Here is a 26,801-nt window from a genome sequence, read left to right as displayed (position 1 = left end):
GAGTAAATTGGACACCACAGCATCTTAAAGCTCAGACAACATCCTCTTTTTCTGGGAGTGCATTTTTCCTGGGCCAGATGCACTTCATAGCTCTCCATGTCCTTATGTGCGCCATGATGCTCTGATCATATGTGGGTATCGATTTGCACATCTCTGTCATGATCTCTATTGTTCTGGAATGGCAAGGACAACCAATCTGACAGTCTAGGTATAGAGAATGATCACAGAGTCAAAGTCCTAGCCTTGTGTTTAAAATAGAGAAATAAGGAGTTTTTAAAAAGGAGTTAATTTAAAATCTGCATAATTTGCCAATGCAGAATGAATTAATTGATTCATTAGATCAAATGAATCTACCAGTGAGACCTGTCAAGGAAATCTGTCTGTGCTCATTTATGCAGTCAATAAACATTTATCAAATCACCTGCTAGATGACAGGGCCATTGCTAGAGTCTGGGTGTTGCCTTCCCCAGGTGTTTCCTATGCCCTTCCCTTCGACCCCTCCCTCCAGTACTCTGGAGAATTCTCAAGTTTTCTCCGGTCCTGAAACAGGTGTTATGCCTGTGCCGTGTTCTCTTTGCTCCATCACTGCAGAAGATCAGCATTATCCAAGGGAAGCTGAGGTTGCCTACACCATGAAGCTATTGAAGTTTAAGCTTCCTGGTTCCTCCTCCACACGGGCCTTTTCCTAAGACCTGGGAGGAGACTTCCCAGTGTGTTCTTGTTGTGCAACTGTAACATGTTTTTGTATTACATTTCCTAAAGAGGGCTCATCAAATTGTATGAGCTTCAGGCTCCAGAAAACCTGGGTACCCCCCTTATATAACAGAGGATGGGCAAGAAAGAGTAAAACACCCACCTCTTACCGTAAGCTGCAGTAGCAAGACTATTGGAAATACCAGGAAAGAGAGCACATCTTAGTACAAGGGCTGTGTTTTCCCTTTCACCCAGTTTATGACTGTAGTACCTCAACCAGGAATATGATGAATCCCACAAAGCTGAAAACAAAAAGTATTCCTGGGTGAACAGGTGGACTCTCTACTCACAAAACTTCTGACACCAAATGTGTATTTTTTCCTTTTCTGACACCAAATACATGATGTCTTTTCCAACACCACTTCTCCAATTCTCTGACACCAGCTAGGTGTCCTATAACTCAATTCAATTCTGTCACTAAGTACCCAGACCCTACAAGTTAATGCCTCAGTCCCACAAGACTGCCCTCACCTCAAATGCCAGCCGCAATGGGCTGCCCAGGCTATCCACATTTCTGCTCAGTTTACTACAAATTTGGGGTTCTTCCAGTTCTCCCTCAGGTTTGATAATTTCCTAGAACAACTCACAGAACTCAGAAAAACACTTTGCTTGTGTTTACTGGTTTATTGTTTAAAGGATACAACATGTTTGAAGAATACAACTCAGAAATAGCCAAATAGAAGAGCTACATAGGGTAAGGTATGGGGGAAGGGGAGAAGAGATGCCATGCTTTCTCCAGGCACCCCCATGTGTTCACCAACCCAGAAACTCTCTAAACCCCATTGTGTAGACGTTTTTATGGAGGTTTCAATACGTAGGCATGATTGATTAAGTCATTGCCCATTGGTGATTAACTCAATCTCCAGTCCTCTCTCTTCCCCAGAGTTGGGGGATGGGGTTGAAAGTTCCAAACTTCTAATCAAGGTTTGGTCTTGATGGTGACCAGCCTGAAGGTATCTGGGTGCTGCCAAGAATCACCTCACTAGAACAAAGATGAATCTATTACCCGTGTTATTCAGGAAATCCCAAGGGTTTTAGGAGCTCTATGATAGGACCTGAGAACAAAAGTAAAATATCTTTCTGTGATACCACAACAATATTTGCAGGGAGCATTCCAACTGAAATGAAATATGAAAGGAATCATATTGTTTCTAAAAATCCATTTTTTCCTTTGTTATATATAGTAGCATTTAGAAGCTGAGTAAGAAACATAACTGAGTTAGTGATAGTTGAAGGAGAAGACTCTGAAATTAAAGTGTGACTTTAAACAGATTTTGCAAAAAAGAACTTAAGAACATCTGTGATTATTTTGACAGATTGTACACCCAGATGTCCCCTGATAAGCAGGAAGCTTTGTGGACCTCAGGGAGATTGTGTAGCCCCTCCAGAATAAGGGGTTCCCCAATGTCCTATGAGGAATCATTAAATAGCAATTAAAAGCATTGATTTTTTAAATTCAATTTAAGTTCAAATCTTGGATCCTCCATTTATTAGCCTTGTGATATAGCACAATAATCTCTTAAAGCCTCAATTTCCTCACTTGGTAAAGAAAACTTATAATACCTACCTTGAAGCTTGGAGGCTAGAAAGACTAAATGTGACAACATGTGGCACAAAGAAAACATCTAAAGAATGTTTATTATTATTATTTTAAGGTTCTGTTTCAAACAGTAGAGCTATCTGTGTGGTCCCTGTAGCTTACTGAATATATTTATGCTTAAGTTGCCTTTATGTAAAAATTATGTATACTAAATATACACTCTAGTGTGAAGGGTTAATGCATGTTAACAATGTTTTGTTTTATTTATTTGTTCATTTATTACTGAAGTATAAGTGATTTACAGTACTACATTAGCTTCAAGTGTACAACATATTGATTCAATATTTTATAGATTATACTCCATTTAAAGATACTGTAAAATATTGGCTGTAGTCCTTGTGCTGTACAATATGTCTGTGTAGTTTATTTATTTTATACAGAGTAGATTGTGCCTCTTAATACCCTACCTTATCTTGCCCCTCCCCCTTTCCCTTTTACCACTGGCAACCACTAGTTTGTTCTCTATATATGTGAGTCTGTTTCTGTTTTGTTATATTTTTGTTTGTTTTATTTTTTAGATTACACATAAAAGTGATAACATTTGGTATTTGTCTTTCTCTGTCAGATCTATTTCACTGAGCATGTTACACTCTAGGTCTATCCATGTTTTTGCAATTGGCAGAATTTCATTTCAGGTTATATATATATATACAGGTTTCATTTTCAAACATCAAAGCAATTAACATAACCAAGCTGGTGCAAATGATTTTTAACACTTGATTTGGATATGTCGGCTATCTCCCGCATGGTATAACATTGATTGTTCTCAATTAGTGTCTCAGTTTGATTGCTATCAACTTCAAGGGGTCTACCACGACTGTGGTGCATCGTCCAGTGAGAAATCTCCAGCACTAAACTTCGCAAACCACTTTTGACAAGTTCGATCAGTCACAGCACCTTCTCCATACACTGCACAAATCTTTTTTTGCATTTCAGTTGCATTTTTACCTTTCTTGAAATAATAAAGTATAATATGCCAAAAATTTTGCTTTTTTTCTTCCATCTTCAATATTAAAATGGCTACACAAAAATTCACCAGTTTTGATAAGTTTTCTTTTTTAATGCACACTGATAGCGACAGCTGTCACAGTACAGTCTAACAAAAATTGTTTTGAATGAAGTTAAAGACAACTGAGCGATACTAGAGCCATCTTATGGAAAAAACCAAATGAACCTTTTGGCCAACCCAATACTAGGGTTCCTTTTCCCAACATCCTCTCCATTTTTTTTTTTTTTTTTTTTGCGTTACGCGGGCCTCTCACTGTTGTGGCCTCTCCCATTGCGGAGCACAGGCTCCGGACACACAGGCCCAGCGGCCATGGCTCACGGGCCCAGCCGCTCCGCGGCATGTGGGATCTTCCCGGACTGGGGCACGAACCCGTGTCTCCTGCATTGGCAGGTGGACTCTCAACCACTGCGCCACCAGGAAAGCCCATTTGTAGACTTTTTGATGATAGACATTGTGACGTATGAGGTGATACCTTATTTTGGTTTTGATTTACATTTCTCTGATGAATAGAGATGTTGAGTATCTTTTCATGTGTCTGTTGATCATCTGTATATATTCTTTGTCTCTTCAGGTCGTCTGCCCAATTTTTAATTAGGTTGTTTATTTTTTTGATATTGAGTTGTATAAGCTATTTATATATTTTGGATATTAACCACTTATTGGTCATCTCATTTGTAAATATCTTCTCCCATTTACTAGGTTGTCTTTTTGTTTTGTCAGTAGTTTCCTTTGCTGTGCAAAAGTTTTTAACTTTAATTAGGTTCCATTTGTTTTTGCTTCTGTTTCCTTTGCTGTAGGGGACAGGTACAAAATATATTGCTACGATTTATGTCAAAGAGTATTCTGCCTAAGTTTTTTCTAGGTTTGTGGTCTTATATTTAGGTCTTTAATCCATTTGGAGTTTAGTTTTGTATATGCTGTAAGAAAATGTTTTAATTTCATTCTTTTATATGTAGCTGTTCAGTTTTCCATGCATCACTTACTGAAGAAGCTGTCTTTTCTCCATTGTATATTCTTGCCTCTTTTGTCATAGATTAATTGACCATAGGTGCCTGAATTTATTTCTGGGCTCCCTATTCTGTTCCATTGATCTTCGTATCTGTTTTTTGTTCAAGTACTATATTGTTTTGATACTATAGCTTTGGCATATAGTCTGAAGTCAGCTTTGTTTTTGTTTTTTCAAGTTTGCTTTGACAATTCTGGGGTTTGTTTGTTTTTGTGGTTCTATATAAATTTTAGCATTATTTTTTCTGGTTTTCTGGCTCTGTGAAAATGTGATGGGTGTTTTGATAGGATTGCATTAAATCTGTAGATTGTTTTGGGTAGTATGGACATTTTAATGATATCAATTCTTCCAATGTAAGAACACAGGATATCTTTCCATTTATTTGTATCGACTTCAATACTTTCATCAATATTTTATAGTTTTCAGAGTATAGGTCTTTTACCTCCTTGGTTAAGTTTATTCCTAGGTATTTTTTTTCTTTTTGATGCAATTTTAAACAGGATTTTTTTGTTTTGTTTTCTTTTTCTTTGCAATGCAAATCAAAACTACAATGAGGGATCACCTGGCACTGATGTGAATAACCATCATCAAAACTTGACAATGAATAAATGGTGTAGAGGGTATGGAAAAATGGAAACCCTTTTATGGTGATGGTGGGATATAAATGGTAACAGCCACTATAGAGTACATTATGGAAGTGGCTTTAAAAGCTAAAAATAGAGCTACCATATGATCTGGCATTACTACCCCAAGAGTATATGTGGAGAAAACCAGAATTCAAAAAGACACATGCACCCAAGTATGCACTGCAGCACCATTTACAAGAGCCAAGACATAGAGGCCAACCAAATGTCCATGACCAGATGAACAGATAAAGAAGTGACACCTGTAAGGAATAGAATGTGATTCAGTCATGTAAATGAAGGAAATAATGCCATTTGCAGGAACACAGATAAACCTAGAGATAATCATACTAAATAAAGTAAGTCAGAGTCAGAAAGACTAATATGATATGATATCACTTATAGTTGGAATCTAAAAATACACACTATTGAACAAATGGAGAACACATAAACAGACTAAGGGACTTAGAAAACAAACATATGGTTACCAAACAGGACTGAAGGGGTCAACAGATAAATTAGGAGAATGGGATTAACAAATACAAAGTATTTCATATAAAACAGGTATTCAACAAGGATTTATGTATACCAAGAAGGGCTGTCAACACTCTCTAATAACCAATATGGGAAAAGAAGCTGAACATGCATAGATATATGTATATGTGTAACTGAAAATGATTCTGTATACCTACAACATACACAATATTGTATTGTGTATTCTCATTTCTCATTCTCAGTCCAATTCTGGATTTTTGTTTCCTGGGAGATTTTTTTATTATGAATTTAATTTCACTATTGTGATTGGTCTGTTCAGATTGTCTATTTATTTGTGTTTCAGGCTTGGAAGATTTCATGTTTCTAGAAATTTATCCATTTCTTCTAGGTTGCCTAATTTGTTGGCATATAACTGTTCATAGTATTTGCTTTTTTAAAAAAATTTCTGTTATATTGGTTGTTATTTCTTCTCTTTCATTTCTGACTTTGTTTATTTGGGTCCTTTCTCTTTTTTGCTTGATGGGCCTAGCTAAGGGCTTATCAATTTTGTGTATCTTTTCAAAAAAGCAGTTATTGGTTTCATTGAGCTTATCTATTTTTTTTGTTGTTCTCTCTTTTGTTTATTTTCTCTCTAATTTTTATTATTTCCTTCCTTTTGCTGACTTTGGACTTTGTTCTTCCATTGCTAATTCCTTTAGGTGGTAGGTTTTTTATTTGACATTTTTCTGGTTTATTGAGGTAGGCCTGTATTGCTATAAACATCATGCTTAAAACTGCTTTTGTTGCATCCCATAGATTTTAGAAAGTTGTGTTTTTATTTTCATTTTTCTTAAGGTATTTTCTGATTTCCTATTAGATTTCTTCATTAGTAGCATATTGTTTATTCTTCACATGTTTGTTGTTTGTATTTTTCACATTTCTTTCTGTAATTGATTTCTAGTTTCATACAGTTGTAGTCAGAAAAAAATGCTTGGTATAATTTACATCCTCTTAAATTTGTTGGGACTTCTTTTGGGGCCTAGAATGTGAACTATTCCTGGAGAAAATTCCATGTGCCCTTGAAAAGAATGTGTATTCTGTTACTTCTGGATGGAATGTCCTATAGATGTCTATTAAGTCCACTTGGTCTCCTGTATCATTTAAGATTACCATTTCCTTATGGATTTTCTGTCTGAATGATCTGTTCATTGATGTAAGTGGAGTGTTACAGTCCCCTAATATTATTGTATTATTGTCAATTTCTTCCTTTATGTCTGTTAATATTTGCCTTATATATTTATGTGCTCCTATATTAGGTGCATATATATTAACCAGTGTTATGTTCCCTTCTTGTATTGATCCCATTATCATTATATAATGATATATTGTCTTTTGTTATATACTTTGTTTTAAAGTCTACTTTGTCTGATAGGAGTTTTGCTACCCCAGCTTTCTTGTCATTTCCATTTGCATGAAATAATCTTTTTCTATTCTCTCACTTTCAGTCTGTGTGTGTCTTTAGCTCTGATGTGAGTCTCTTGTCTCTTATAGCATACAGATGGGTCTTTTTTTTTTAATCCATTCAGCCACCCTATGTCTTTTGATTAGAACAATTATTTTACTGACATTTAAAGTGATTATTGATAGTTATATATTTATTGCCATTTTGTTACTTGTTTTCTGGTTGTTTTTGTAGTTCTCTGTTCTTTTCTTCTTCTGTTAGTTTCTTCCCTTGCAGTTTGATGATTTTTTTTTTTTAGTGATATGCTTGTGTTCCTTTCTCTTTAGTTTTTGTGTATCTATTGTAGGTTTTTGATTTGTGGTTACCATGGGATTCATATATGTTGACCTATATCTACTTGTTTTAAACTGGTACTCATTTAAATTCAAACACATTCTAAGAGAGCTACATTTTTTTACTCCCCTCCCCCATGTTTTTGATGTCATAGTTTGCATCTTCATGTTTATCTCTTCACTGTTTATTTCAGTTATAGTTGATCTTACACATTTTTTTTGTCTTTAATCTTTGTATTACCCTATTTCAGTGGTTGATCCATAGCCTTCACTCTATATTCACTTTTAATAGTGGGATTTTTCCTTTCTTATAGATTCTTACCTCTTGTCGTAGTCTTTTCTTTTCCACTTAGAGAAGACCTCTTACCATTTCTTTTAGGGTAGGTTTAGTATTGATCAACTCTTTCAGTTTTTGCTCCTCTGAAAAGTTATTTTTCTCTCTTTCAATTCTAAATGATAATCTTGCTGGGTAGAGTATCATAAGTTGCAGATTTTTCCCTTTCAGCACTTTAAATATATCATGCCATTTCCTTCTGACCTGCAAAGTTTCTGCAGAAAAATCAGCTGATAGCCTTATGGGTGTTCCCTTGTATATGACTCTGTCTCTTGCTGCCTTTAGAATTCTCTTTATCTTTAACTTTTGCCATTTTAATTATGATATGTCTTGGTGTGAGTCTGTTAGTTTCATCTTGTTTGGGACCTTCTGTGCTTCCTGTACCTGGATATCTGTTTCGTTCTTCAGGTTTGGGGAGTTTTCAACCATAATTTCATCAAATAAATTTTCAACCCTCTTCTCTCTCTTCTCCTTCTGAGTCCCCTATAATGTGAATGTTGGTAGTTTTGATGTTGTCAGAGAGGTCCCTTAAACTATTCTCATTTCAAATATTTTTTTTCTTTTTGATGTTCTGATTGAGTGATTTTCATTTTTCTATTTTCCAGATCACTTATGCATTTTTCTGTATCACCAAGTTTGTGGTTAATTCCATCTAGTGTGTTTTTTATTTCACTTATTGTAGTTATTCTGACTAGTTCTTTTTTATATTTTCCAGTTTCTTGGTAAAATTTCACTGTGTTCATCTATTCTTTTCCCTAATTCAGTTAGCATTCTCATTACCAATGCTTTGAGCTCTTTATCTGATATATCACTTATTTCTCTTTCATTAGTTATTTTTTTCAGGTGTTTTCTCTAGTTTTTTTATTTGAAATAAATTTCTTTCTCTTCTCATTTTGCTTATTAACTTTCTCTGACTCTACGAAACTAGGTGAAACAGTTGCCTATCCCAGTCTTAATGGTGTGTCCTTGTGTGGGTGCATCCCTATACAGTCAACATGTGCTTGGTGTCTTTGGTGAGAAAGTAGAATCTGAAGTGAGCATGGATTATGTCTTCCCCCAGGGTGTGCTGGCTCTTCCTTGGTGTGAGTTAGGGCTGGAGATGAAGGGATAAGAGCCAGAACCAGGTATGAGCTAGGGTTTCTCCTATCCTCAGTGGCTGGCATTATCTTATTGGGGTCAAGGGCAGGTCCCAAGTTGCTGGACCAGAATCCCTGAGGGTTGGGTCCAAAGTGGTTCTGTTCCCTCTAGATGTGCACTCTCTCCCCCTACTAGCAATGGCATCTTTGTCCTAGAAGGGAGCAGTGCTGGAGCAAGATGGGCTGGAGTGGGCCCTTTGTATAGGTCAGGATGCATACTATGCAGTCTTGTCACACCAGTCAGAGCTCCAGAACTTTCCCCATCTGTGACCTCCATGAACACCAGTAATGGCCACTTTTGTCCCGTTTGGATGTTGTGCCAGGTCCAATATGGCTCCATCCTCCACAACTGGGCATTCCCTTGGCATCACCAGCCTTCACCCTAGTGTGGTGAAGTCACACCAGTTAAAGTCCTGGACTGCTTCTGATTCACTGCCTCCTTCAGTGCCAGCAATGGCTGCCCTAGACATGTTCAAATGCTGGCTCCATCCCTCACATCTATGTACTCCCGTTGACTGCAGCACCCCTCACCCCAATGTGGAGCTGTGTGGCAGAGCAAGAGGAGAAGAAGGGGCACTCTGCTCAGGCTGGGGCATGCACTGGGACGGTCCGAGAAACTGGCCTGAGACCTGGACAGTTTCAGTCTGCTTCCTCTGCCTTGTTTCAGTAGTAAGCAAGCATGTGTGTGCTCTTCACAAGCGGAGTCTAGATTTCTTACAGCCCTGCTTTCAGTCCCACTGGTTTTCAACCAGCTAAGGGGACTCATTCTCACAGTGTTGGACCCCATGGCTCAGGTGCCCAATATATGGTTCATGCCACTTACTACCCAGGGAGGTTCTCAAAGCCGTGATATTTCCCTCCACTTTTGTGTCACCTCCCAGGGGCACTGGCCCCAACCTAATCACATCTCCACCCTTTCTGCCTGATTTTGTGTAGCTCTATCTCATACCCTTGTTGTATAAGTCTTTCTGCCAGTCTCAAGTCTGTTTTCAGTGAGAATTGCTGCACATGTAGATGTATTTTTGATGTGCTCATGGGGAGGGAGATGAGCTCCACATCCTCCTGCTCTGCTGTTTTGCAAGCCTCTCTCTCTTCTGTCAACAATTTTTTTTAATGTTTTGTAAAAGCCCAAGATAAAAGCACCCAGGTATTTATAAACAACAGAAATGTATTTCTCACAGTTCCAGAGGCTAGAAGTCCTAGATCAGGGTGCCAACATGGCCAGGTTCTGGTGAGAAACCTCTTCTTGCTTGCAGACTGCCGACTTCTCCTTGTAACCTCGTAATATGAAGAGCAGAGAGAGAAAGCAAGCTCTCTGGTAACTCACTAATTCCGTTCCTGAGAACTATGACATCATCTAATTTTAATCACTCCCAAAGGCCCCACCTTCTAATATCATCCCTGGAGGTGGGGGGAGGAGGGCATTGGCTTTCAACAGATGAATTTGAAGGGGACACAAACATTCAGTCTATAACATACACCATTTTTTAGGAAAGCACAGCTACTCACTAGCCTGATGTCTCAAGTTTTTGTTTTGTTCTTGATACTGAGATAAAATGTTTAGCTGTACCCAAATAACCTGTTTTGCTCTTCTCCATAACTATAACACTGGCCACATGCAAAATTATGAGGTAATAGAGGTTTTATTTGGTGCCCCTGTCCTTTCCCAGATACCCTATGCTTGCTTGTGCTTAAGCATATTCTTTTGCAGAAGAAGAATCAAAGGACATCTGAAGCCACGATATTCAATGGCAAAGCTTCAGAACCCAATAGCTGGGTGGCAGAGCTTTCTCCTAGTGTGGTGAACTCAGGGCATGGCAGTAATCACCTCAGCTGTATTTGCTGTCAGTGAAGTTACTAGGATAGCTGTATTTGAAGTGTGGGGGTGGGGATGAACTCCAGCAACTCTCACGTCTTTGACAATCACAGCAAATCAAGGCATCATAACGTGACAGTAAGAATTAGCCTGTGGGATGTTAGTTCTGCACCATGCTCTCTGCTCTGTGTTCCTTTAAGAAGCTCACAGAACATTTTCCACGTGGCATCCTTCTGTGTGGCTTCCCTTCCTGCTGTGTCTATAACTGGTTGATATAGCTCATGCCTTTCAATTTGCTGTTGCTCTTTGCTTTGTAATAAAGATTGTTGCTTTCTGCTTGGTTAGGCTCCTGTTCTTGTGTTATTCCTGCAGGCTTTTGGCATCTCTTGGTTAAAGCCCACATTTTTTAGATTCTTCCTAGTTATTTCTGCTCCAGATTCACAGCTATGTTGGTGCTAAAGCCACTTATATAGAGACAGGCTGCTCCTTTGCTTAGCTGTAGGAAACCACGCTGGATAGACAGGGTTTCTATGCTGGGATTCAGTAACCATTCTCTTCATATATCACCCACTCACACTGCAGCCTAGGATCCCAGCAATCACTTCTGCAGCTTGTCTATGCAGGCCAGCCTTTTGGGCTTCAGGACTATATCTTTGCAGACAAGTACTTGATTCAGTGTTTTCCAAACAGATGCCAACAAGGAAAGCAGGCATATAAATTCTTATTAGGATTTTGGTGGGTGATTATGAGTAAATATGCCATCAGTTCTATAGCAGGTACCTCCTAAATTTTCTCACTTTTTGTCTTTCCTTGGGACTCATTTCATATACCCACTGAGACTGGCATAATAGATCATTTTAGTCAATGAGGAGGCCTTCTGGCGTCCTTCCAGTGGTACGACTTGCTCGTTATTAGAGTAGTCCTTCCCCAAACAACCTTGTGATAGTGTGACTTGGAAACTAGCGCTGGGAAGAGAGAACAGGACTACAGTCTTCCATGTCATTGACTTACTTGTGGAACCTGCATTCTTGGGGACTGGAAAGTGAGAAAGAACCACACACACAGATAACCCTAAGATTAGACTTACTTCACCATTTAATTCTTCACAGGTAAAATATTTTAATGGAAGTGAAATGACACATGGGGCTGGAACAAAAATGACATATTTTAGCAGAGCTTTCCTCAGTTTCAGAGTCCCCAGTGTGGGCATGAAGCTGCAGTGGCATTGCTCACACAAAGTTAGGGTCTTACCAAAGGTGAAACACTCTATTCTTGCTACACCAATGTCTTTTATATTTGAGGCTTACATCTCCATCTAGAAGAAATTACACTTAATTTATTCACTACAATTTAAAGGAATGTTTTAAAGCATTAGGCTCTTGCAGTTCTCCAAATAAACGCAGAAGCAGTGAGGCCACATGACAGCTAAGGTGCAAAAGCAGATTCAGTGTCCAAGTGTTTCTGAATATACCTCTACGTCTAATTTCTCAGAATTCTAGAACATCTACTTCCCCCAAGAGAGAAAATTTTTCCCACATCCAAATGGTGACCATAGTTTTTTGTTCCTCATCAAAATACTCACAGCTGTGACCTTTGAGTTCTCAGAGAATTATACATTCAGTTTTTCACTTATCTTTATACAAGTGAAGGAAAGGGATATACCAGCAGGCACTCTGTAACCCTCTCAGTGGTGTTGAAGCTAAGGAATTTAAATTAAAATATAATACTTACTAATAGAAGCAGCAAAGTAGAATGGATGAAAAATTCCACAGCAGTAAAATACAGAGTAGCGTGGATGATAAATTCTACAGAGAGATATAAACTTGAACTCTGGATCCACCAGAAAAAGTCTCAGTTCCATTGCTTTCTCCACAGATACTCTTGCTTTCTTATTCCCTTCCTCTTTTTTCTTCCTGTTCCCATACATCGAAGAGACTATTTGATCAACACTTACTGGTAAATCTCTACGAAAACTTAGTAGCCCTTATCTGTTTAAGAAAATTTCTTTCAAAGATGATTCTCTACTTCCTTGAAAGGTGTAGCAGATTCAGTGGGGATTGGCTTCTCCAGAGCCATTCTCGTATTATCCTTGAGAAAAGCAACCTAATCTGTTCAGAGAAATAATATTCACAGCCTCAGGCAGTGGCTCATGAATCAATCCTCTTCTCATCCTTTTGAGCCTCCATTACAGTGAGGGATGGCCATGGGATCCAGTTCTATTCAGTGACATGTCTGCTGAACTAGAGGTGGGGCAGTGTTTGGGGAAAACTTTTGCTTATGCTTTCCTAACTAAAGGGACAAAATGCCTGACTTAAAACCCTTTTCCCCTTCCCCTTCTTTCTGCTTGAATGTGGACATTAAACTAACACTACAAGAGCCATCTTGAGTTCATGATGTGAAACAATAAGAGATGGCTAGATTAATCACAGAGATGCCAGCCAGCTCTGATGTCGTAAGTCTAGTCCCCAAAACAATGCAATCGGCAGCATCCCTGGAGACATTTTGCATGTAGAAACAGCCTTCATTATTTAGTGTTAGTAGCCAAATGGTTCCTGAATGATACAGGATGCCTTCTATGTAAAGGATTAAACAGATAATAATATACACCCATTAGTGAACACCCAGACTGGATAGGGATAAACGTGATCAGAAACAGAGCAACTCAAGACCCTCTCAAGAAAGTTGGAATTTAAATAAATGAAGGGAAAGATTGGTTTGCCTATCTAGAGTTATCTATCTCATAAATAATTTGTCTTAGAATGGGCTCTTTAGGGCAATTATTACCTGAATTAGGCACTTAAAATATTCCATTATTTTAGAATTAGCCCATGAAGGTCCCATAGTTTTCTAGGATTTGTGAGGAGAAGTAATGAGCAGTGTGCCTAGCTTGTTATTCCAAAGATGTATGACCCCCTGCATTTTGATGAACTCAATATGGGAGAAAAGAAGGGGTTCCTACTGGGAAGTTAATTCTTTTGTTTCCCCTTTGTCTCTCCCAGACTACAGGTGAGGAACTAAGCTGTACTTTTGTCACATTTCTCACCATGACTTCCTGCTTTTTCAGTTATTTGCAAAAGATCATCAGTTAGAGATGAATGTAGCAATAAAGTGAACATTCACTGTTGGCCTCCCTGCCTTTTACCCTTTGCTCAAGAACTGGATGAGGACAGAGCATGAGAACAACGATTAAAAAAAGTCAGGAGAAACCTGTGTAAAACAGGAAATAAGTAAGGGGAAATGATGGGAGGAAGAAGAAAGTGAGGAATTATAAGGTCTTCTGCATTTTGGGGAGGGAGAGTCTCCAAAGAGTTTTATGAAGATAAAGAATTGAAGAGAGGACAAGGGATGTTAAGAAATATTTCATGAACTATTTGTTTGGAGAATCTCGTAGTCTTGAGGCTTTCAAGAAAATATTTGAGTTACTTCTAAATTTGGAAGCTAGACTGTTTTCCTTAATGCAACACCATCTGATATTGAATTACATGGGCTTATAATGATCCATTCATATTTTTAAATCCAATATCTAGATATATACATGAAATGGTAATCAATGGCCCAGGCCAATAATTAAGTATATATGTAAAGAAAATCTCTAAACAACTCACAGAGAAATGCAGAAACTAACCACTAGTGGCAACATCAAGAACTAGAGTCTTCGAATGTCACAGATGAAGGGATGATATTGGTTAACATGTGCATTGTACCAATAAAGAAGCTGAGGCCAAAATAGGTTAATGGACTTGTTCAAGGTTATTCCCAAGTTTTGTCCCCAGTTCTATGTCCTAGTCTTCTTGAACTGTTGCTGCAATAACCTCAGATAGGTCAGCAACTCAAGACTCAGGCTTGGATTTTATACACTTCAGACCAATGGGAGCTACAAGAAACCATGAGTGACATTTACTTCAAGAAGAACAGAAGTAAATTACAAGGAAAATACAGTTGAACATGGCTAACAACACCTGCCAGCAGCAAAGGGAGCATGCCCTCCTCTGCCCTGACACCAGGAAATGAAACTAAATGAAAGACATTAGTGTTCTCCGGGTGCTGTCATCCAACCTGGTTTTCCAGGGCACAAAAATACTGACTGTACAAGTCTGTGACTGCAGCAGTGTTGCAGAAGTGAAGAGTGGGCCTCCATTTCTAGCCTTTATAGACCCCCAAACTTGCACCCTGTATAAATCTCTAGATGCAGTAAAATGTTGGGATAGACTAATAGGAAAATAAAACATTTGTCTGCTGAGAAAGATACTGGTAAATGAGAAGAGAATCCTAATTCCCTGCAGTCTGGACATATAGCACCACACTCTGTGTACTGTAACACTCAAATAAAGGGCAAATCCAGAACAAAAACTGAAGACACACAAGCCCTAAAACCTGTTTCTTTGATGCTAGGTAAGTTGAGTAAAACAAAGCCTCCACACTCATAATAATCACATTATGACACTATGAACATTAAAGAACAGTAAGATCGCTCTAGCACTGCTGACTTCATGGGAGCAGAGACCTAATTTACTTCCGATGAAACCACTTAGTGTCAGAGAAGTTAAGTAACTGCCCAAAGCTGCACAGCTTCACCTGAAGAAGTTGTCAGAGCTAAGAAAATAACTCCGATAGCCGGTGTGTTCACCACACTGCTTCTCTTTCCTAGTGACTTCATGCACTGAGGCTGGTATTTAGCAAGTGCATTTATAGAATAATCGGTCTTCATGAAGATTCCAACAAAAAGTTTTTTCTTTTAAATATTGGAGCTTGAGGGCTTCCCTGGTGGCGCAGTGGTTGAGAGTCCGCCTGCCGATGCAGGGGACACGGGTTCGTGCCCCGGTCCGGGAAGATCCCACATGCCGCGGAGCAGCTGGGCCCGTGAGCCATGGCCGCTGAGCCTGCGCGTCCGGAGCCTGTGCTCCGCAATGGGAGAGGCCACAACAGTGAGAGGCCCGCGTAACGCAAAAAAAAAAAAAAAAAAAAATGGAGCTTGAGAAACAGTAAATTTCTGTTATCTTTAAAAATCACTTTTGTGGAACACCTCATACTCTTAGGAAATGAGGCAAATGTGCTGTTGTTGTATGCTAAATTTTTAGCTGCCACGGACAGATAGTTCACCCATTTCTTGCTCCTTTCGACTAATCTCGATGGGCCTCTGCTATGGAAGGAAATGAGATGGAGAATTTGTGACTGAGCAGTGCACACTTTGGTCCTCTGAAATGGATGGAGGTGACTTAATTTTCTCACAGCAGTCTGGGGGTGTCGATTAGAAATGAAGGAAAGGTCAAAGTGAGAAAGTAGAAATGATTAAAATAAAGGGAAAATTAACCTGAGTGCCAGAGACTCATCACTGAAGCTGAAAAAGAAAGTAGGCTGAGTGGAGGAGAAACAAGATGGGAATCACATTAATATTAAATAGGAAGAAAATACAGGAGGGCAGAGTGTGGAGGAGGAAATGAATCCCAGGAAGTGCAAAATAAATTAGAAAAGCTTAGATTCTTTTCTGCATAACTGTAACTATTATAAAGGCATTAGGAATTTTAAAAGGAAGGGAGGGAGGGAGAAAGGGAGGGAGGAAAAGGAAAGTAGCTACTGTTTTCCCTTTGAACAGTACATTTTCTAGACCTACCTCTGAGCAATTTCCCCAAGGAAATCCCTTTTCTAACCTGCTTCTCTCCAAGCCCCAGGCCCCTTGCCCTGCCTCACCATCTAGATTTCAGGCATTAGTGAAATGACTCTGTGGCCAGAAATGTCATCAGAAGTCAGAATATCTGCCCAAGTGCTCTGGTTCTGGTCAGCTCTCCTGCTTTTTTTCCATAGTTCTTACTTTCACTAGAGGGTCACATACCTAAAACTCAAGCTGCAGGCAGGGCCACTGACAGTTATCAGGTTACGTTGGAGTGTTAAAGCCCTAAAGGAAGGTGCAGGGAGAGAGTGAGGGGGGTGCAGGAGGAGAAACTCAGATCCTACACCTTCAGACCATAGGTATAAGTGTTCAAATACATGAGGTAGACTTGATTAAAATCAATCCGCTGTTAAAAATAGTGTAATTGTTCAAACTGATGAAAGTTCTATGGTGATCAATCTGTCTTCCTCTGCAGTTTTAATTTCTCACTCTCTACCCGCAGGTATATTCCATCCTGGATTATCTCCTATATAAAAAGGGAAGAAAAGGGCTAACAACTTTTCTTTCCTCCTTTTAATGCCCTGCTTCCCTGGAAAACTCTCCGAAAATGTATCCAGTTTCTCCTCATGTTCTACATCCATGTTCTAACTCCTTTTTAACTTCTCAAGCCTTAACAATTGGGTTTCAGCACCATCATTCCACTGCAACTGCTTTTGCTTCAGATTGTATAGTCTCTTCGCAGACCTCAGTTGACCAACCCCTTCAACAGCATGATGATATCGGCCATGCCCTTTTTTCTTGAAGCTTTTTCTTTCTTACTTTCCATACTTGTCCTTTCTTTTGACTCATGTCCTGTCTCTTTGATTGACATTTCTCAGTCACTTCTAGAACTCCTCTTTCACACCACCTGTCAGTGTTGAAGTTCTCTAGAGTCTGGTTCTTTGCTTTCTTCTCTCACTTCATTCTCTCAGTGCTGAACAAATTCTTTGGGGTAACTTCATCCACATTGTGATAGAAAGATGATTCAGAAATTTCAAGTTCCACATTCAGTTAGGACAATGTTCAGAGGAAAGAGAGAACCATCTTTTCCTGCGATGCTTTTTTTTTCATATACTTCTTTTTTTTTTTAATTTTTATTGAAGTATAGTTGATTTACAACTTTGTGTTACTTTCAGGTGTACAACAAAGTGAATCTGTTATACATCTAGTCTTTTTTATTAATAAATTTATTTGTTTATTTATTTTATTTTTGGCTGCGTTGAGTCTTCGTTGCTGCGAGCGGGCTTTCTCAGTTGCAGCGAGCGGGGGCTGGTCTTCATTGCAGTGCATGGGATTCTCATCGCGGTGGCTTCTCTTGTTGCGGAGCACAGGCTCTAGGCTCACGGGCTTCACGCAGGCTCAGTAGTTGTGGCTCGTGGGCTGTAGAGTGCAGGCTCAGTAGTTGTGGTGCATGGGCTTAGTTGCTCCACAGCATGTGGGATCTTCCCGGACCAGGGCTCAAACCTGTGTCCCCTGCATTGGCAGGCGGATTCTTAACCACTGCGCCACCAGGGAAGTCCCTATACACTCCTTTTTTTTAGATTCTTTTCTCATATAGGCCATTACGGAGTATTGAGTGGAGTTCCCCGTGCTATACACCAGGCTGTGATGCTTTTTAATGAGTGTATAAACTTTTCCCTGGAAGCTAATTAGATTTCCTATCCCATTTAATCGGCCAAAATTGGGTCACGTGTCAACAAATATTTGTTGGATCAATGACGGAAAAGAAACATGGAATTTCTGTGGTGGCTAATACTAATCATCTTGAGAAGGGATGATTAGTATTATGATTTGTCAGGGTCCTAGCAGGAGAGATTAATAAAGGACATTTTGCTTAAATGTGGCTAAGATGTAGGGTTACCACAAGGAATACTATAGTTCCCTGGGTTTCCCATGAAGGAGGCAGGAAGGTTTGCCATACTTAGAGGTGAGTGGGAAAAAGGAAGAGAGCTGGGGAGGAGTGGGGTGGAATCCCTGAGTAGATATGTAATCTTTGGCACAATTGTTTTTGATGCAATTTGTTGATATTTTGTGTGTTGATTTTTTTTTTTATTGGCGTATAATTGCTTTACAATGTTGTGTTACTTCCTGCTGTACAGTGAAGTGAATCAGCTATATGTATACATATATCCCCTCCCTCTTGGACCTCCTCATCCCACCCATCTAGGTCATCACAGAGCACCGAGCTGAGCTCCCTGTGCTATACAGCAGGTTCCCACTAGCTATCCATTTTACACATGGTAGTGTATTTATGTCAAACCTAATCCCTGAGTTCACCCCACCCTCCCCTTCCCCGCCATGTCCACACATCGATTCTCTACATCTGCGTTTCTATTCCTGCCCTGCAAATAGGCTCATCTGTACCATTTTTCTAGATTCCACATATATGCATTAATATATGATATTTGTTTTTCTCTTTCTGACTTACTTCACTCTGTATGACAGACTGTAGGTCCATTTACATCTCTACAAGTGACCCAATTTCATTTCTTTTTATGGCTGAGTAATATTCCATTATATATGTGTACCACATCTTCTTTATCCATTCATCTGTCGATGGACATCTAGGTTGTTTCCATGTCCTGGCTATCATAAATAGTGCTGCAATGAACATTGGGGTACATGTGTTTTTTTGAATTATGGTTTTCTCGGGGTATCTGCCCAGTAGTGGGATTGCTGGGTCGTATGGTAGTTCTTTATTTAGCTTTTTAAGGAACCTCCATACTGTTCTCCACAGTGGCTGTATCAATTTACATTCCCACCAACAGTGCAAGAGGGTTCCCTTTTCTCTGCACCCTCTCCAGCATTTAGTGTTCGTAGATTTTTTGATGATGGCCATTCTGACCGGTATGAGGTGATACCTCATTGTAGTTTTGATTTGCATTTCTCTAATAATTAGTGATATTGAGCATCTTTTCCTGTGCCTCTTGGACATCTGTATGTCTTTTTGGTGAAATGTCTGTTTAGATCTTCTTCCCATTTTTGGATTGGGTTGTTTGTTTTTTTTGATATTGAGCTCCATGAGCTGTTTGTATATTTTGGAGATTAATCCTTTGTCTGTTGCTTCGTTTGCAAATATTTTCTCCCATTCTGTGGGTTGTCTTTTCGTCTTGTTTATGGTTTCCTTTGCTGTGCAAAAGCTTTGAAGTTTAATTAGGTTCCATTTGCTTATTTTTGTTTTTATTTTCATTACTCTAGGAGGTGGGTCATAAAAGATCTTGCTGTGATTTATGTCAAAGAAAACAGAAATATAGATCAATGGTACAGGATAGAAAGCCCAGAGATAAACCCATGCACCTATGGTCACCTAATCTATGACAAAGGTGGCAAGAATATACAATGGAGAAAAGACAGCCTCTTCAATAAATGGTGCTGGGAAAACTGGACAGCTACATGAAAAGAATGAAATTAGAACTCTACCTAACACCATACACAAAAATAAACTCAAAATGGATTAAAGATCTTAATGTGTGTTGATTTTTAAAATGATCTTGTATCCAGCATACAGATGGACTCTAATTTTTGTTTTAATAGTTTGTGGATTTGTGTGTGTGTGTGTGTGTTTGTGTGTGTGTGTCCTTACATCATCAGTAAATAATCACACACTGTCTCATGCTTTCAATCTACTGCACCTTCTTTTTCTAAAATCACTGAATTGACCAGAATCTCTGTGCTATGTTGAAAAGTAGCAGTGATAGCAGGTACCCATGGCTTACCCCAACTTTAAACAGAATGCATCTAAATTTTCTCCATTATATTTGCTATTTTCTGCAGGTTTTTATTAGATAACCTCATCTCCTTTCTATTCCCAGTGGCTCTTCTTAGTTTAATCCCTCATTATCTCCCCGCAGTATATTGCAGTAGCCTCCTAACTAATTTATCTGCCTCCAGCCTCATCCCCCACAAATTTATATTCTGCATTGTGATCAAGGTAATATTTATGAAGTGTAAATCTGATCATGACTCTACATGCTTAAATTACTCATTAACCCTGCAAAATATATAGAACACACAAGTCCAGGTTCCTGATGAAAAAAGTCAACTCTCCTATATTAAACAGAACTTCATCTTATATAACTTCCTGTTAGTTAGAAGAGTATATGGTCTCAGCAAAATAAAAATACCTTAATGTTTACCACACAAGTCCTGTGCCTCTTTCACATCTAAATTGTCACTACCCTTCACAGATAACCTTCTGAGGTGGGCTTTCATTAAGATTTCTCTCCACAACTTTTCCCAAGAATCTCCCTGCCCCCACATCATCTTATACTTGCATCACCAATGTATCCTCAAATTTCTACTCCACTGCTGACAAAATTCAATTCTCAAAGGATCTTATGTTATATCCTTATATAAAAGAAACTCTATGATTAATTTTCTACAGTAATTGACATACAGCACTGTATAAGTTAAGGCATACAGCATAATGTTTTGACTTATATATATTGTGACATGATTACCACATCAGATTTAGTTAATATCCATCATTTCATATAGATACAATAAAAAGGAAAAGCGCAAAAAAGAACAAAAAGGTTTTTTTCTCCTTGTGATGAGAGCTCTTAGGGTTTACTCTCCTAACAACTTTCGTATGTACCGTAGAACAGTGTTAACTATAGTCACCATGCTGTACATCACATCCCCAGTACTTAGTTAGCTTATAACTGGAAGTTTGTACCTTTTGACCAGAAAGTCTGTGATTTTGATGTGCAAAGGAATTGAAAAGTGATTGCATCCCAGCCATGAGCTGGTGAGATTTCCCTCCTTCCTACCTTGGTAAGCAACATAGCTTTAAATTCTATGTCTTTGGTCTTATTTTACACAACACCCTCTTTTCTAGCTTAAGCTATTTTCACAATCCTCTTCTGCATGTCAAGCTTCTATAATGTCAACATATGGATACTTCCACAACAAGCTATGTTTGGTCAGGCCTCCTGTATTTTCATATGTGTGTTTCCCATGCCTGAACTATTCTTCCCTCTAAAGCCTGTTCTCTTTCAAACCTCAGTTCCTATGTCATTTCTTCCAGGATCTTACAACCCCAGAGACTAAGAGTTCCTTTCTCTGTGTAATTTCTCTGTTTTACACATTTCACTGGACTTCTTCTCTGAAACTGTCACGCACAACTTGGCCCAGAGGTGGCTTGCAATAGATTTTGATGAATAAATGAAGAATGCATGGATATCTCAACGAGTGTTTCTGAGGCACAGACCCGGCAGAGTTCTTGACACATGATCAGTATTCTGTACATGTTTCCTTCCCCTTGGTTCCCTGGGCAATAGCAGCAGGGTTCTCTCAACCAAAGCTATCCAAGGAAGACCACCAAGAGGACCTTCAGAAGCCAAGCAGCCTCAGTTACTCAGGGACCTACCAAACTGGGTCGTGGAGACATTCAATTCCTCATCAGTCTGTGCATTGCCGGCATCTTTATTACTCTGAGGAATGAGAATAAGGCGGCTCAGTTCAGTCCTGATGCTTTCACCACTGCTGAGGAGCTCTCATTTTGGAATCATCCAGTTGCAGGAGGCAAGAGCTCAGAGCAGAAAATGCTACCTGGCCTGAATATAGGGCTGGAGGGTGTCCTGAGCAGCACTGTCGTGTGGGAGGGTGTGGAGGCCTGGAGAAGCTATCAAGAGCTAAGAGAGAAAGTTTCTAAGTACACTAGCTTTGAAACAGGAGAAGCAAGCCAGGCATTTTACTAGATGAAGTGTGCGAAAGTGCCTCATTTAATTATCACAAGAGGCCTGCAAAGTCAATATTATTCCCATTTCATAGATGAAGACCCTAGGGCTGAGTGAAGTTAACTCATTTAATGAAGGTTATATAGATGGTAACTTTCTAGGCCAAGTTACAAAATTAGTTCTGGTCTTATTTCAAAGAATTCATTGTTTTTTTTTGTTTTTTTTTTGTTTTTTTTTTTTTTTTGGTACACGGGCCTCTCACTGTTGTGGCCTCTCCCGTTGCGGAGCAGAGGCTCCGGACGCTCAGGCTCAGCGGCCATGGCTCACGGGCCCAGCCGCTCTGCGGCATGTGGGATCCTCCCGGACCGGGGCACGAACCCGTGTCCCCTGCATGGCAGGCGGACTCTCAACCACTGCGCCACCAGGGAAGCCCTTCATTGTTTTATAGTTGTCATTTTCTTAACCGTTTTGCAACATACTTTTGTCTGAGAGAAGAAGTGGCTTCTGTTCACACCATCCTCACAGCCACTCTACTCCCCAGTGTACCTTAGCTGGCAGCATATTACAGTGTGATACATAAGCTATTTCTATAAAAGAGGGAACTCAGCAAGCATTTAATGTCAGATGTCATACAAACTGACCACCCACCTCTCACATACCAAGAAGCAAGAACAAGAGCAATTACACTCTGATGACTGATGTAAAACTACAGAAAAGAGGCAAGAGGTGGTGCGATACTTTTTAAAAAGGATAGCTTTAGTTTAAAAACAACATGAATCAGATTTAAGCAAAACTGTAATTTCTATAATTTGGTGAATAAAAAAGAAATTAAACTTCTATCACATCTAGTTCAGAAAGGTCTTGATTGTCATAGTATATTTTTATGTTGCATAGAAATACAAAATTGCTAATTCATTCCAGATTTGCAACAGCAATTTGAAGCTCTCATGTGAAAGAGATATTTGATGTGTTTTGCTTGATCCCAGTGGCAGAACTAAGACCAATGAATGGAAGCTTCAGGGAGCATGATAAAAGAAAACATTCTGGAATAGATAGAGATGCCCAAAGATGGAATGAGTTGCTTCCAGTGAGATTGTCTCCTCAAAGACATTCAAGAATAAGTGGGACAGCACTTACTGGGGGTATTTCAAGATCAAAGACCCTAGTGAGGCTGGATCAAATGATCTCTGAGGGTCTCTCCCAACCAGTACCTATTTGGTTCTGGAACACTTGAAAGGATTTCCACTTTCCTTGGTATTGGTTTAATATCTTACCTTTATTTGGAAATGCTGTAATATTATATCAGTAATTTATCTTTGCATGTATCCAAGTGCTTTGTTTGTGTCTACAGTCTCCCTCCATCTTGCCCCTCATTAATGTTACATATTAGTAGAAGGTCTTTTTACCAGTGCTTACTAGCTGCACTTGATTTATCATGTATTATGGTGAGCTTTAACCATCTTGACGAGCAAGTCTACAGCTAGGCTTACAAAATATTTATAATATACAAAGTCAAACTTGAAGAATCCAGGAATAAAGTTCTTCTTTAAAAAAAAAAAAAAGCATGGTACTTCTATTTTTTGACAGAAATTTGAAATTTATTTCTACTCCCATATTATTGTACATCACCCCAATTCTTATCTTATTTTTGAAAATCTCTGTTTACAACATTTACAATTGATAAGACTTAGATTCCTCCTTGTTGTTTATTTTCATAGATTCACATAATGTTAAATCTGAAGAAACATAAAACTTTCTTCATCCTACCTTTCATTTGTACAGATGATAAAATTTAAACCCAGAGTATTTAAATGCCATATATAAAGCCATACTTTGCTTTTTAAGCACAGAATGTCATATAGAACGCTATTTTCTAGTTCTTAGTTCATTACCCCTCTCTCCCTCCCCATATTATATATGTCATACATATATACTTATTTATTCTTATAAATTATAATTGACATATCAATTGATATAAATGAAGAAAGGTCATAATGACTACAAAGGTTGAGAATTTGGGTCTCTTTGTACATTTGTTTTTATTTTATGTTTGCTAGATAATTTTAGAAATATTCAATTCTATTAATGTGTATTTAAGTTTTATTCTGATTCTTTGGGCTTAATTATCGGCAAGGCAAACATTTCTTCTGTTTTAGTTGAGCTTCTAATGTAGAGGTGAAGACAGACAGTTTCAATACTAGTGATAAGCACTATGATAGAGGAAGTAGAAGTACATTAAAGAGTTACCTAACATGGGGTTGGGAAGGTTGCGGATGGTGCAAGGAAGGCTTCTGGAGAAAGTGATGGCTAAGTGGAAGACTGAAAGGTGAATAGCAGTGACCCAAAGAAAGAGGGCTAGAGGGAAGGAGAAAAGCACTCCAGAAAGCAAAGCATATGTCTAGTCGCAGAGGTGAGATAGGGAAAGGAACATTCAAGGAACTAAAAGAAGTTAAGTGTAAGTCTGTTAGGGGATTAAGGAAGCAAAGCAAGTGGGCATGAAAATGTATAGAAAGAAGTGAGGCTGGAGAGAGACTCACATAGAATAATAGTAAACAAGCAAACAAAAAATAATGGGGTCACAAGATTTGCACCACAGTTTAAGATTCCTATTGAATTTCATATGCATGTCTTATGTGGCTATGCTCCCCCAACTAACCTCAACCCAGCTAGCAATTTTTTATGTTTTTCTGGCTCTATGGACGCTGCTGCTGTCTACCCAGTTGCTCAAGCAAGAATTCTCTGCTTAATTCCCACACCTGATTAGGTCACCAAGACCTTTTTTTTTTTTTTTGTATCTTCAAATTTTTTACATCTCCATCATCACTACTTGCTTGGTTTACCCTGGTTTATTGCAGCAGCCAGGAGGTCTTCTTGCCCTTCATTTATCCTTTCCCTCGCCAATCCACTCTCCACATAGCACCCGCCTCAGCTGGAGCAGAATGGTGCAGTGGGGAGAACACTGGGATTCAAAAGTGTAGAGTGAAAGATTTGCCACCAAAATTCTGATATATGGTTTAGGGACCAACTTAATATTTAAATATGATTGATGTACCCAGCCGAGTACCATATAGGAAACATGAAGACACTGTCTCCCTGATATCTCTTTCCCTCCCTTCAACAGCTTACCCTGCTCCCCTCCACACATACACATATTCTTCTTTCTAGAAATGCTTGTTGCCAGGACACAACTTTGAGAAAGAGCCCAAGAACAGCGACTTTTGGCATTGGGTTTAGCAGCAGGAGTAACCTAGATCCTCTCTGTCATTTCTTCCCTATGCTGCTGCCAAACCATCCTAATCGGCTGTAAACATTGTTAGGAAACTGTCAGCAACCTGGAATTGCCAGCTTTCCATAAGTGAGACTGTACTGAAAACAAGGAATGCCCATTGTCCCCTTTGCATTCTAGGACCTCTGGAACCAAAAATGGCAACTAGGAGTTTAAAGAAGATATCAGGAAGATTATTCACACTTTGAATTCCCAGAGGTGCTATTAAGATACACTTTGAATTTCTCATTCTTAAAACAATTGCCAAAAAAAAAAAAGCTTTGAGAATAGGTTGATAATACCACTAGTCAAATGATTGCCTTTTGAGCTCTATTTGTCTCTTAATATAGACAAGTTATTTTCTGTGTCTCATGTTCACCCATTCAAATATCAACAACTGAGTTCTTTCTCCCATTCTGACTCAGAAGGAGGACAGAAGACTAAAATAACACTCTGAAACAACTTCTTGCAGAAGCACTTTGTAACCATGTAAGGTACATTCAGCAAGTAGGATATCACATAAGAAGCTGGCCTCTACTTAGAACTGATCTGGGAACTGTGTTATTTGAAGCCCCACAGCCCATTAATAATTTCAGTGGGAAGACGTTTTACTCTAATTGAGTCATAAGACTGAGTCTAAGCAGATCTTAGTGTTTCTTGAGCTTTTTAGTGCCTGTGCCAAAGTATTAGCCTAGTTTCCATTCTGTGTCTTCATGTTTAATGGATTTTATACTACTGCAGTTTCTGTAATCATACTTGCCACTTTGCCAGAAACAGTACTAGGAAGAAAATTATACTTCCCCCAGAAAATAGATTCTGAGCGTGTAAAAACACATTCTCAATACATTGTTTTTAAAATTTGCAAAATCTGCCCTTTTAAAGTGTCTGAGTTCATGACTTTTGTCAAAAATATAGCTATGGTATTGCTACTACAGTCAGGATACAAAATATTTCCTTCATCCCAACAAGTTCTCATATGTACCTTTGAAGTCAATTGTCTCCTCCCACCCACTGAACCCTGGCAGCCACTGATCGGCTTTCCATCGCTGTACTTTTTCCCTTTCCTAGAATTTCATATGAATGGAAGTATAGGACGTGTAATTGTCTGTCTTCCTTTACTTAACAAGATGCTATCGAGGTTCAGGCATGGTATAAATATCAGTAGTTTCTCCCTTTTTATTGCTGAATTGCATTTCATTTTATGGATATTCCAAAATTGTGTGCCCATTCTTGAGTTGATAAATATTTGGGTTGTTTCCAGTTTTTGATTATTATGAATAAAAACCATGAACATTCCCTTACAAGTCTTTGTGTGGGCATATATTTTTATTTTCCATGTGTCAATATCTAGGAGTGAAATTGCTAGGTAGTTTGAAAAGTACGTTTAACTTTGCATTCCCACTAGTTCCAAATCCTTGTCAGCACTTGGTATTGTTAAGCTTTTTCATTTTAGTTATTTTAATGGGCATGTAGTGACATCTCATTGTGGTTTTAATTTGTATCTCCCTAATGACTAATAATGTTGAGCATCTTTTCATATGCCTATTGGCCATCTCTGTATTTTAGTGAAGTGTCTGTTCAAATTTTTTGCCACTGTTTAATTGGGTTGTTTTCTTATTGATTTGTTCCAATTGATTTTTTATTTTTTCTGGTTTGAAAAATA

The sequence above is a fragment of the Delphinus delphis genome, chromosome 2, assembly GCF_949987515.2.
Source record: "Delphinus delphis chromosome 2, mDelDel1.2, whole genome shotgun sequence".
NCBI lineage: Eukaryota > Metazoa > Chordata > Mammalia > Artiodactyla > Delphinidae > Delphinus > Delphinus delphis.
Note: the sequence above shows the minus strand (reverse complement) of the source record.